Genomic DNA, 10,978 nt, shown 5'->3' with positions numbered 1-10,978 from the left:
ATCTGAATTCAGCAAAGTTGCAGGATACAAAATTAATACACAGAAAAAATATGTTGCTTTCCTACACACTAACAATGAACTAGCAGAAAGAGAAATCAGGAAAACAATTCCATTCACAATTGCATCAAAAAGAACCTAGGAATAAACCTAACCAAGGAAGTGAAAGACCTATACCCTGAAAACTACAAGAGACTCTTAAGAGAAATTAAAGAGGACACTAACAAATGGAAACTCACCCCATGCTTCTGGCTAGGAAGAATTAATACTGTCAAAATGGCCATCCTGCCTAAAGCAATCTAGAGATTCAGTGTAATCCCTATCAAAATATCAACAGCATTCTTCAACGAACTGACAAATAGTTCCAAAATTCATATGGAAACACAAAAGACCACGAATAGCCAAAGCAATCCTGAGAAGTAAGAATAAGGTGGGGGATCTTGCTTTCCAACTTCAAACTCTACTACAAAGCCACAGTAATCAGGACAATTTGGTACTGGCACAAGAACAGACCCGTAGACTAGTGGAACAGAATAGACAGTCCAGATATTAACCCAAACATATATGGTCAATTAATATATGATAAAGGAGCCATGGACATACAATGGGGAAATGACAGCCTCTTGAACAGCTGGTGTTGGCAAAACTGGGCAGCTACATGTAAGAGAATGAAACTGGATCATTGTCTAACACCATACGCAAAAGTAAATTCAAAATGGATCAAAGACCTGAATGTAAGTCATGAAACCATAAAACTCTTAGAAAAAAACATAGACAAAAATCTCTTGGACATAAACATGAGCGATTTCTTCATGAACATATCTCCCGGGCAAGGGAAACAAAAGCAAAAATGAACAAGTGGGACTATATCAAGCTGAAAAGCATCTGTACAGCAAAGGACACCACCAATAGAACAAAAAGGCATCCTACAGTATGGGAGAATATATTCATAAATGACATATCTGATAAAGGGTTGACATCCAAAATATATAAAGAGCTCACACACCTCAACAAACAAAAAACAAATAATCCAATTAGAAAATGGTCAAAGGAGCTGAACAGTTACTTCTCCTAAGAAGAAGTTCAGATGGTCAACAGGCACATGAAAAGATGCTCCACATCGCTAATCATCAGAGAAGTGCAAATTAAAACCACAATGAGATATCACCTCCCACCAGTTAGAATGGCTAATATCCAAAAGACAAACAACAACAAATGTTGGTGAGGAAGTGGAGAAAAGGGAACCCTGCTACACTGCTGGTGAGAATGTAAATTACTTCAACCACTGTGGAAAGCAGTATAGAGGTTCCTCAAAAAACTCAAAATAGAAACACCATTTGACCAATCAATTCCACTCCTAGGAATTTACCCTAAGAATGCAGGATCCCAGTTTCAAAAAGACATATGCACCCCTCTTTTTATCACAGCACTATTTACAATAGTCAAGAAATGGAAGCAATCTAAGTGTCCATCAGTAGATGAATGGATAAAGAAGAGGTGGTACATTTACACAATGGAATATTATTCAGCCATAAGAAGAAAACAAATCCTACCATTTGCAACAACATGGATGGAGCTAGAGAGTATTGTGCTCAGTGAAATAAGCCAGGCAGAAAAAGAAAATTATTAAATGATTTCACTCATCTGTGGAATATAAGAACAAAGCAAAAACTAAGGGAACAAAACAGCAGCAGACTTACAGAACCCAAGAATGGACTAACAGTTACCAAAGGGACAGGGACTGGGGAGGATGGGTGGGAAGGGAAGGATAAGTGGGAAAAAGGGGCATTACGATTAGCACACATTATGTTGGGCATGGGGGACACAAGGAAAGCAGTACAACACAGAGAAGACAAGCAGTGATTCTACAGCATCTTACTCTGCTGATGGACAGTGACTGTAATGGGGTATGTGGTAGTGACTTGATAATGGGCGTAGTCTAGTAACCATAATGTTCCTCATGTAATTGTACATTAATGGTACCCAAATAAATAAAAGAACAAAAAAACAACAAAAAAATGGACATCTACATGCAAGAGAATGAAACTGGATTATTGTCTAACTCCATAGGTTTATTCCTCAAAATGGATAGAAGACCTGAATGTAAGTCATGAAATTGTAAAACTCTCACAGGAAAACATAGGCAAAACTCTCTAACATAAACACGAGCAACTTTTTTCTGAACACATCTCCTCAGGCATGGGAAACAAAAGCAAAAATGAACAAATGGGACTATGTCAAACTAAAAAGCTTCTGTACAGCAAAGGACACCATCAGTAGAACAAAAAGGCATCCTACAGTATGGGAGAATATATTCATAAATGACATATTCCACAAGGGGTTAACATCCAAAATACATAAAGAACTCACATGCCTCAAAACCTAAAGAGCAAATAACCTTATTAAAAAATGGGTGAAGGATTTGAACAGACACTTCTCCAAAGAAGAAATTCAGATGGCCAACAGACACATGAAAAGATGCTCCACATAACTTATTATCAGGGAAATGCAAATAAAAACCACACTGAGATATCACTTCACTCCAGTTAGGATGGCAAACATCGAAAAGACAAGGAACAACAAATGCTGGCAAGGATACAGAGAAAGGGTGACCCTCCTATACTGTTGGTAGGAATGTAAATTAGTTCATTGTGGAAAGCAATATGGAGGTTCCTCAAAAAACTGAAAATAGAAATACCATTTGACCCAGGAATTCCACTACTATGAAGTTACCCAAAGAAACAAGATCCCAGATTTAAAAAGACATATGCACCCCTATTTTTATTGCAGCACTATTTACCATAGTCAAGATATGGAAGCAACCTCAGTGTCTTTCAGTAGATGAATGGATAAAGATGTGGCACATATAAACAATGGAATATTATTCATCCATAAAGAGAAAACAAATCCTTCCATTTGCAACAACATGGATGGAGCTATAGGGTATTATGATCAGTGAAAGAAGCCAGGCAGAGACAGGCAAGTACCAAATTATTTCCCTCATTTGTGGAGTATAGCAACAAAGCAAAACTGAAGAAACAAAACAGCAGCAGACTCAGAGACTCCAAGAAGGGACTAGTGTTTACCAAAGTGAAGGTGGTGGGGAGGATGGGGTGGAAGGGACAAGGGGATCAAGGGAAATTAGGATTGGCACACATGGTATGTGTGTGGGGTCACGAGGAAGACAGTGTAGCACAGAGAAGACAAGTAGTGACTCTGTGGCATCTTACGCTGATGGACAGTGACTGCAGTGGGGTGTGGGGGGGCACTCAATAGTGGTGAATGTAGTAACCCCAATGTTGCTCATGTGAAGTCTTCATAAGATTATATATCAATGATACCTTAATAAAAAAATTTAGTTATACAGGATGTACTGTTTTGTGTCTGGTTTCTTTTGCTTAACATTTCTGAGATTCATCCATATTATTGCGTGTAAGAGCACTTCACTCATTTTTTGTGTGTGCTGTATACAATACATTGATAAGTTCTTTGATGGATCGGCATTTGGGTTGCATTTAGCTTTTGGCTGTTATCAACTCAGCTGCAATGTACAGTTTTGTACATGTCCTTTGGTGTGCAATAAACAGCTCATTTCTTTTGAGTATATGCCCAAGGGTGTAATTGCTTGGTCATGTGTATGTTACCACTTTATACTCCCACTGATAGTATATGAGCACTCTGGTTGCTGTACATCCTCACCCACCCTTGACATTTTCAGAGGTTTGATTTTAGTTATTGAAATGAGTGTGTAGTCATGAAACTTGTAGCTTTAATCTATATTTCCCTGTAGCCCCTGATATTGAGCATCTTCTCATGTTTCCTGGCCATTTGGGTATCCCTTTGTGGGAAGTGTCTGTCCACATTGCTTGCCCAATTTTTTCTGTTGGGTATCTGAGGCCTTTTAATAGAGGTACAAGTATCATGAAACAGTGCCTTACTTATGCCAAGAATTGGGAGAGGATTCAGATGGGCTTGTGAAGAGAATGAGAGCAAGAAGGAGCCTTCTTAATGAATCTTACACCAGTCCCCTAAAGCTTATCAATCCTGACTTCCCAGAACCTAGAACAGGGGGGGCACAAGACTGGAATCCAGAAAATTTCAAAAAATTAAATAAGGGGGCTGTCGTTCATTTTTGGGGGAGGGCAGTGTGTTGTGGATCATGCAATGAATGATATTCTTCACTCTTGTCTTCTATCCTCTGAAGCTATCCCATACACTGAGTCCCCTCCAGTTCTGGACAACTGGCTCATAAGCAGCCTTGGGCTACCAGCTCACTAATATAACACTGACTCATATTTGTTTATCAGCCTGCTGGATCCCAGGTAAAACCTCCCCAGTCATTGGGGGTCCTCCCTAGTCCAAGCAATTACACATGACCAAGGAATTGCACTCTTGGATATATACTCACAAGAAATGAGCTGTTTATGCACACCAAAGGACATGTACAAAACGGTACATTGCAGTTGAGTTGATAACAGCCAAAACCTAAACACAACCCAAATGCCCATTCATCAAAGAACAGACCAATGTATTGTATATCGCATAGGAAGAAAATGAGTGAAGTGCTATTACATGCAATACCATGGATGAATTACGCTGAACCAGTAAATCCTGTTTCTGCATTAACTTCATAATGTAAGAGATGTGTTCAATCACTATCTATACTGCAATTTCTTCCAAGTCAAGATCTGCACCCAGTAGGGTGTGTCTCCTGGCATCTGGGTCCCCAGGCCCCAGGAGAGTCCTCAGAAACTGTAGGCTGCCCTCCCCGGTCCGGGCTTTGTGGACCTGTATGCTCCGCCTAGGATGACTTTCAGATCAGGGATTGACTATGGATGCATCATGTTCCTTTGTGTGCAGGACTCAGATAAGCAGCCTCGAGCTCATTTCCTTTGCCACCTGGCTCCCAAGCAGCCCAATCAGTATTTGTGAACTGAACAGATAAATGAACCATTTAGGGTCTGATTCATCTAATCAGGCAAGCCATCTTTCCTTTCTGCCGCAGGAGAAAACCAGAGCATCTTTTCATGTTTTATCAGAGACTCAAAAACTTTTGAAGTCTTTTTGTTCTTAATTATTTCGTAAATTCTTAATCTTTCTTGATTATTGAACACTTTTGTGTCAGCTAAGTTGTTTGAACCAGTAAATCCTGTTTCTGCACTGACTTCATAATATGTGTTCAACTGGTTAAAGAAAATGCTATAGAGATAAAATGCTCAGTGGTGCAGTTCTGGGATCCTTAGAATCAATCAATCAATCAATCAATCATTTAAATAGCTAACATTTATTACATATCTCACTGGTGGCAGGCATTGTGCTAGGCATGAAGGATATTATACTGGAGATTTCAGTCTAGTAGTGGGTGGATTTTCTAACTCAGTTTCTCCTCCTGGCACTTCATCGCTGATCCTCTCTTGGCATGGGATCTGTCCTAGATTTGTGGATCCCCAATAACCCACCAAAGGCTTTTGGGCCCCAGCTTCTGGCCAGTTTCCAGAGCCTGATTGGGCTAGGTTGTAATTCCATGTGCTACCACTCGGCGCCTCCCTTCTAGTTCCTCATTCTCCCAAGGTTGAAAATCTTGGTTTCCATGTGGCAAATGAAAACAGTGCAAAAGTAAATTTTGTGGATTTGAAGTTCGATAAGAATGACCTTGGGTAGTGAAAGGCATGTAAAATTTTTTGGAACAGTGCTGTGCAGTAGAACTTTTGCCAATTTATTCTACAATCCGAGCAGTCAGATGCCAGTAAACAGTAGCCACGTGTAACTACTGGGCACTTGACATGCTTAGTCTGGCTGAGAAAATCAATTTTAAATTGTATTTAATCTTAACTAATTTAACTTTAAATAGCCACATGTACCCAGTAGTCACCATACCAGGCAGCACAATTGAAGAATCATTTTTATTTCTATCATTTCAGCAAAGGAAAAAGCAAGAGAGGAGATGCAAGAACAGAGTTAATTCCCTCTTCACCAATGTCCCCAATCACTATTGCGCTTCAGGTTGGTTTAGCTCAGGTTGTGGAGCCAGAGAGATCTGGGAGTCAGTTCTGGCCTTGCCACTTCATATCTGCTGTGGTCTTGGACTTCTTAGCTCATCTCTCTCTCAGCCTCAGATTCTTCATCTGTAAACTGGGGGTAATGACACCAACTTCAAAACTATGGTGAGGAGGGAGTGAGGGACAGCCCTCAGGTAATACCAGCATATGGTAAGTGCTCAGCAAATGGGCCGGCTGCCCCTGCTGCCAACGGCATGGTGGTGACAGATCACCCAACTCTGGGCTGGTCTTTCTGCTCAGTGTTCTACAGGTTGAGGAGAAATCCCAGGTCAAGGACATCAAGCAAATGAATTAGCCAGGAATTGCCTGGGAGTCAGGCTTCTGTGTCAACTTCATTCATCCAGAGGTCAAAAGCAAAGGGGCATGACAGAGGGCTGAACTCCAAGGGGCAGGGTCTTCATCCTCACCTGTGCTCTCTGGATGGTTAACCCCTTCTTGGCCTCTGCCTTCTCCCTCCCTCTGGCCATGGTGGGGGCTGGAAAAACAGAGCAGCTGGGACTCCCATCTGGGTCCAGCAGACTGGCTGCTCCAGCCTGTCTGGGTTATGTTAGCCAACTTTTACTAGAGGGTTTTTTTGTCATCTTGATGGGGATTCTCCTCACCTGCACCCATCCTAGCCAGAGTCCTAAGTGCTCAAGACCCTAAGGCACTTGAATGTGTGTGAGATGGTGCAGATTTCCTTTAAAACAATGCTTTTCAAACTTTCCTATGGGCACAGATCACCTGGAAATCTTGTTAATATGCAGATTCTAATTTGAGAGGTCTGGGAGTGCGGAGAGTCTGCGTTTCTGACATGCCCTCAGGTGTCAAGACATTGCTGTCAGGATTGTCTCAATCAGTGGTTCTCAAAGTGTGGTCCCGAGACTGGCAGCATTAGCATGTCCTAACCAGCAGCTTTCTGAAAATGCACACTCTGGGGCCCATCCCAGACCTACCGAATCAGAAACTCTGGGTGGAACCAAGCAATCTGTGTTGTATCAAACCATACCTGATGATTTGGAGGCAAGCTAATGTTTGAGGATCATTGTTCTAAATCACTGGTTATCAAACTCGGCTGCTTTTTGGAATCCCCTGTTTCCAGTTGATTGTTTTTCTTTATTTACAAAAATTTGTATTCGATTGTTTTCTTATTTATTTTTGCATTTAAAAATCAGCATCATAGATATATGATTTCCTGGGGAGTTTTAAAAAGAAAAAACATCTGTTGGCTTGGTTCCTAACCCTACAGACTCAGGTTTGATTGGTCTGGAATGTAGTCTGGGCATTGAAATATTTAAGTCTTCCTGGGTGGGACACATAGTCAAATTTTTAAAGTTTTGTCTACTCAATAGAATTACCTGGAGAGCTTTCTAAAGCCCTGGTGCTTGGGTCCACAGCCATAGATCCCAACCGAGAGGGTTTTCTAAACTTTGGGGTTTTTAGTTTCCTGAGGTTGAGAACCACTGTGCTAATTATGGGGATCCACAGTGCGGGGGATTCCTGTGTTAGTGCTGGATCTGGGGAGGCTTGTTGTCTTCATTAGATAAGATAGTCCCATATGGGAATTCTGAAAGGTTGGTGAAGAATTGGAGCTGTGGGTGAGAGAGGGACTGGCCCCCAGACAGGACATTCTTGTCATGGGACTAAGTGCACATGTGAGGCAAGGACAGTCCCGGGGCTGAAATACTTGTGGTGCCTGAGCTTTGTGGGATTTCTTTCCCTTCTCCCTTCTTATTTTAACAGAATTTCAGGCTTTTAGAAAAATTGCAAGAACAACAAAGATTTTTTTTACTTTTCATCCAGATTCTGTGTATTATGTTTTGGAATCATATGAGAATAAGTTGCAGACATTATATCTTTTACCCCCCAAAGCTTCAGTGGTATCATTTTTAAAAATATGAAAGACATTCTCTTGTAATAACCACAGTGCAATTACCCAGCTCAGGAAACTTATATCAACTCAATACAGTGATTTAATCTACAAACCTTACTGAAATTCAGACTTCACCAACAGTCCCCATGATGTTCATTACAGCAAAACAATATCGTGAGTCACATGCTGCACATGGCTGTCCTGTTTCTCCTCCCATCGGGAACTGTCCCTCCAAATTCCTTTGTCTTTCACAACAGCAGTCTTTTTGAAGTGTGTAGGAAGTTATTTTGTAAAATGTCCTTCATTTTGGGTCTCTGTGGTATTTCCTTGTGATTAGACTCAGGTTGTACATTTTTGGCAAGAGTGCCAGGAAAGGGGTGTTGTGTTCTTCTTCGTGCATCATATCAGGAGAACATGAGGTCAGTTTCTTGGTTTGGGAGATTTTAAAACAAATTTGGATCACTCATACTCCCAGTGTGAAGGAAAATCAAAGCAGCATAGGGGGAGACTGGCGATTTGCATCAACTGCGCTGAGCACAGATTTTCAAAGGACAGGAGCAAATGTTTAAAGGCAGAGGGATCAAGACAGAGAAGGAGACAACAGAGAGAATAATGGCTGTGAAGTGGACAGCCAGATGAGCTGAGGCTATGAAGAATGCTGAGGCAGTCAAACGGGCTTTTAAATTGCTTGCTTAAAAAAAAACACGACTTTGTTTTTCTGTCAATAAAAAAATAAAATTTGCCTATTGTGGAAAATACAAAAAGTATAAAGAAGAAAACAGCAAGTCTCTAAGTCCTACAGCCCTCTCTAACCACCGCTAATATTTTGGTACATTTCCTCCCAGCCTCCAGAAAGGGCTTTTAATGCTGTGCTTGGAGCATGCAACAAAATAAGGAAATGCCAGTCTCCTCTGGGGAAGGTGATGTCATGCTTGCAGAGGCCGGAGAGAAAGGGCTGCATCTGTGGCCACTTCACTCAGCAATGGAGCCAAGCACAGAGTCAAACCCAGGGAGGAGGCGAAGGGTGCATCTGAGAGCCCAGAACCACCGTCTGGTCTTTGCAAAACTCAGAAGCTAGCCCCAAAACTTTGGAGTTGGTAAAATGTTTTAATGATCCATAATAATAAAAGCCAGAGTTGGAGGGAGGCAGGGTGTGTGGTTGGGGGGAGCTCCAACTTGAGATTAAGCAGTGTGTACCCTGATTCAGACCCAGGGTGCAGCAGGCAGGGAGCATCTGTCCCCCAGAATAGCTTTCACAACTGCCTGTCCAGGTGGGTATTTCTCATGCCCAGGAAACTGAGACTCAAAGGTGAATGATGTGGCAGATTGCATCCATGCACCATCTAATGTCCTCAGTCACTTGGAGGTCTTCTGGGAGAGTCCCTGTGTGCGCTGGCGGTCCCCCCCAACACCCCACCGTACCTCTTGGCAGGGGTGTTCTCTGGTTTTGGAGTGTAAGGAGGTAACACCCAAGAGTGACTCTCAGCCAGGAATTGATGGTGAACACCCCAACTTGTTTGCTCTGTGATGAGATAATATTTTTTATTGTGGTAGAAAACACATTATGTAAGATTTACCCTCTTAAGCATTTTTAAGTTCATGTATGTAGTGTTAACCAAATGTACATTGTTGTGCAGGATCCTTAGAACTTTTTCATCTTGCAAAACTGAAACCCTTTACCCACTGAACAACTCTCCTCTTCCTCCTCTCCCAGTCCCTGGCAACCCCCATTCTACTTTCTGTTTCTATGAATTTGACTACTTTACCACATGCAAGTTAAAGCATGCAGTATTGTCCTTCTCTGACTGGCTTATTTCACTATGCATAATGTCCTCAAGGTGCATCTATATTGCAGCTTGTGATAGAACTTCCTTATTTTGTAGGCAGAATAATAATTTCTTGTAGGTATATGCCACATCTTATTTGGCCATTCATTCATCGATGGACACTTGAGTTGCTTCCACCTCTTGGCAATTGCAAATAATGCTATGAACATGGGTATGCAAATACCTCTTTGAGATCCACTTTTCAATTATTTTAGATATGTGCACAGAGATTGCTGAATCATACAATAATTTTGTTTTTACATTTTTGAGGAATATTCATAATGTCTTCCACAGTGGCTGCATCATTTTATTGATGAGAGAACTGTGAGGTGAGTTTTACATCCTCTCTCAGGGGCCCTCAGCAGAACTGATCATAATGATAACCTGCTCATAAATGCTTTCCTTCTGTGCTCTCTTCTCCTCTCTTCCTCAATTCCCTTCTCTACCACCTGAATTTCCTGAAATCACCAACCAGTCAAACTATACACACCAAGTCTTTGTTGCCAGGTCTGCTCCTGGCTGGAACCTCAACTAAGGCCTATTACTTGCTTCAGGTCACACAGTTAATAAATAGCTCATCTGAATATCTATTGCAGTATAATAAACCACCTCAAAGCTCAATGGCTTAGGACAACAATTTATCATTCATGGTTCTGTGGATTGACTGAGCCCAGCGAGGTGGAAACTGCTAGTCCAGGAAAGGGCTTTGCCTGGCAATAGCACAGGGTCATTTCCACCATATACTATTGGAGAAAGCATTTATAGGTTCACCGAGATTCAGAGGGATGGGGGCCAAGTCCACACTACAGAAGAGCATGCGAGGATGGGAGATATTTGAGTGGCTATCTTTGGAAAATATAGTGGACCAGAGTAACAGGGCCAGGATTCAAACTCAGGCAGTCTGAGTTGAGAAACTATGATGTCAACCTCTAGGCTGCCTCTACTTAAGAGATACATTCTAGGGATCCCCAAGATTTCTAGGGAGCTGGAGAGCCAGCAATAATGGCAAACTTGAGAAATGCTATTTTTGTTTATTACATTTTATATTTAGACATGTGACTTGGGGAAGAATAGGTCTCAGGTGGATTCCAAAAGTTAGAGGCAGTTGAATTTTGGAAAATGATAAGCAGAGCATACAGAGCCTATTTGTATCCACTAAAAACTTGGTGGGAGTGAATGGTGGCAAGTGGTGGTGGGCTGAGTAATAGCCCCCCAGAGATATTGATCCTAATCCCTGGAACTGG

This window comes from Manis javanica, chromosome 5, assembly GCF_040802235.1.
Source record: "Manis javanica isolate MJ-LG chromosome 5, MJ_LKY, whole genome shotgun sequence".
NCBI classification, from domain to species: domain Eukaryota; kingdom Metazoa; phylum Chordata; class Mammalia; order Pholidota; family Manidae; genus Manis; species Manis javanica.
This window is presented reverse-complemented; position numbering follows the sequence as displayed.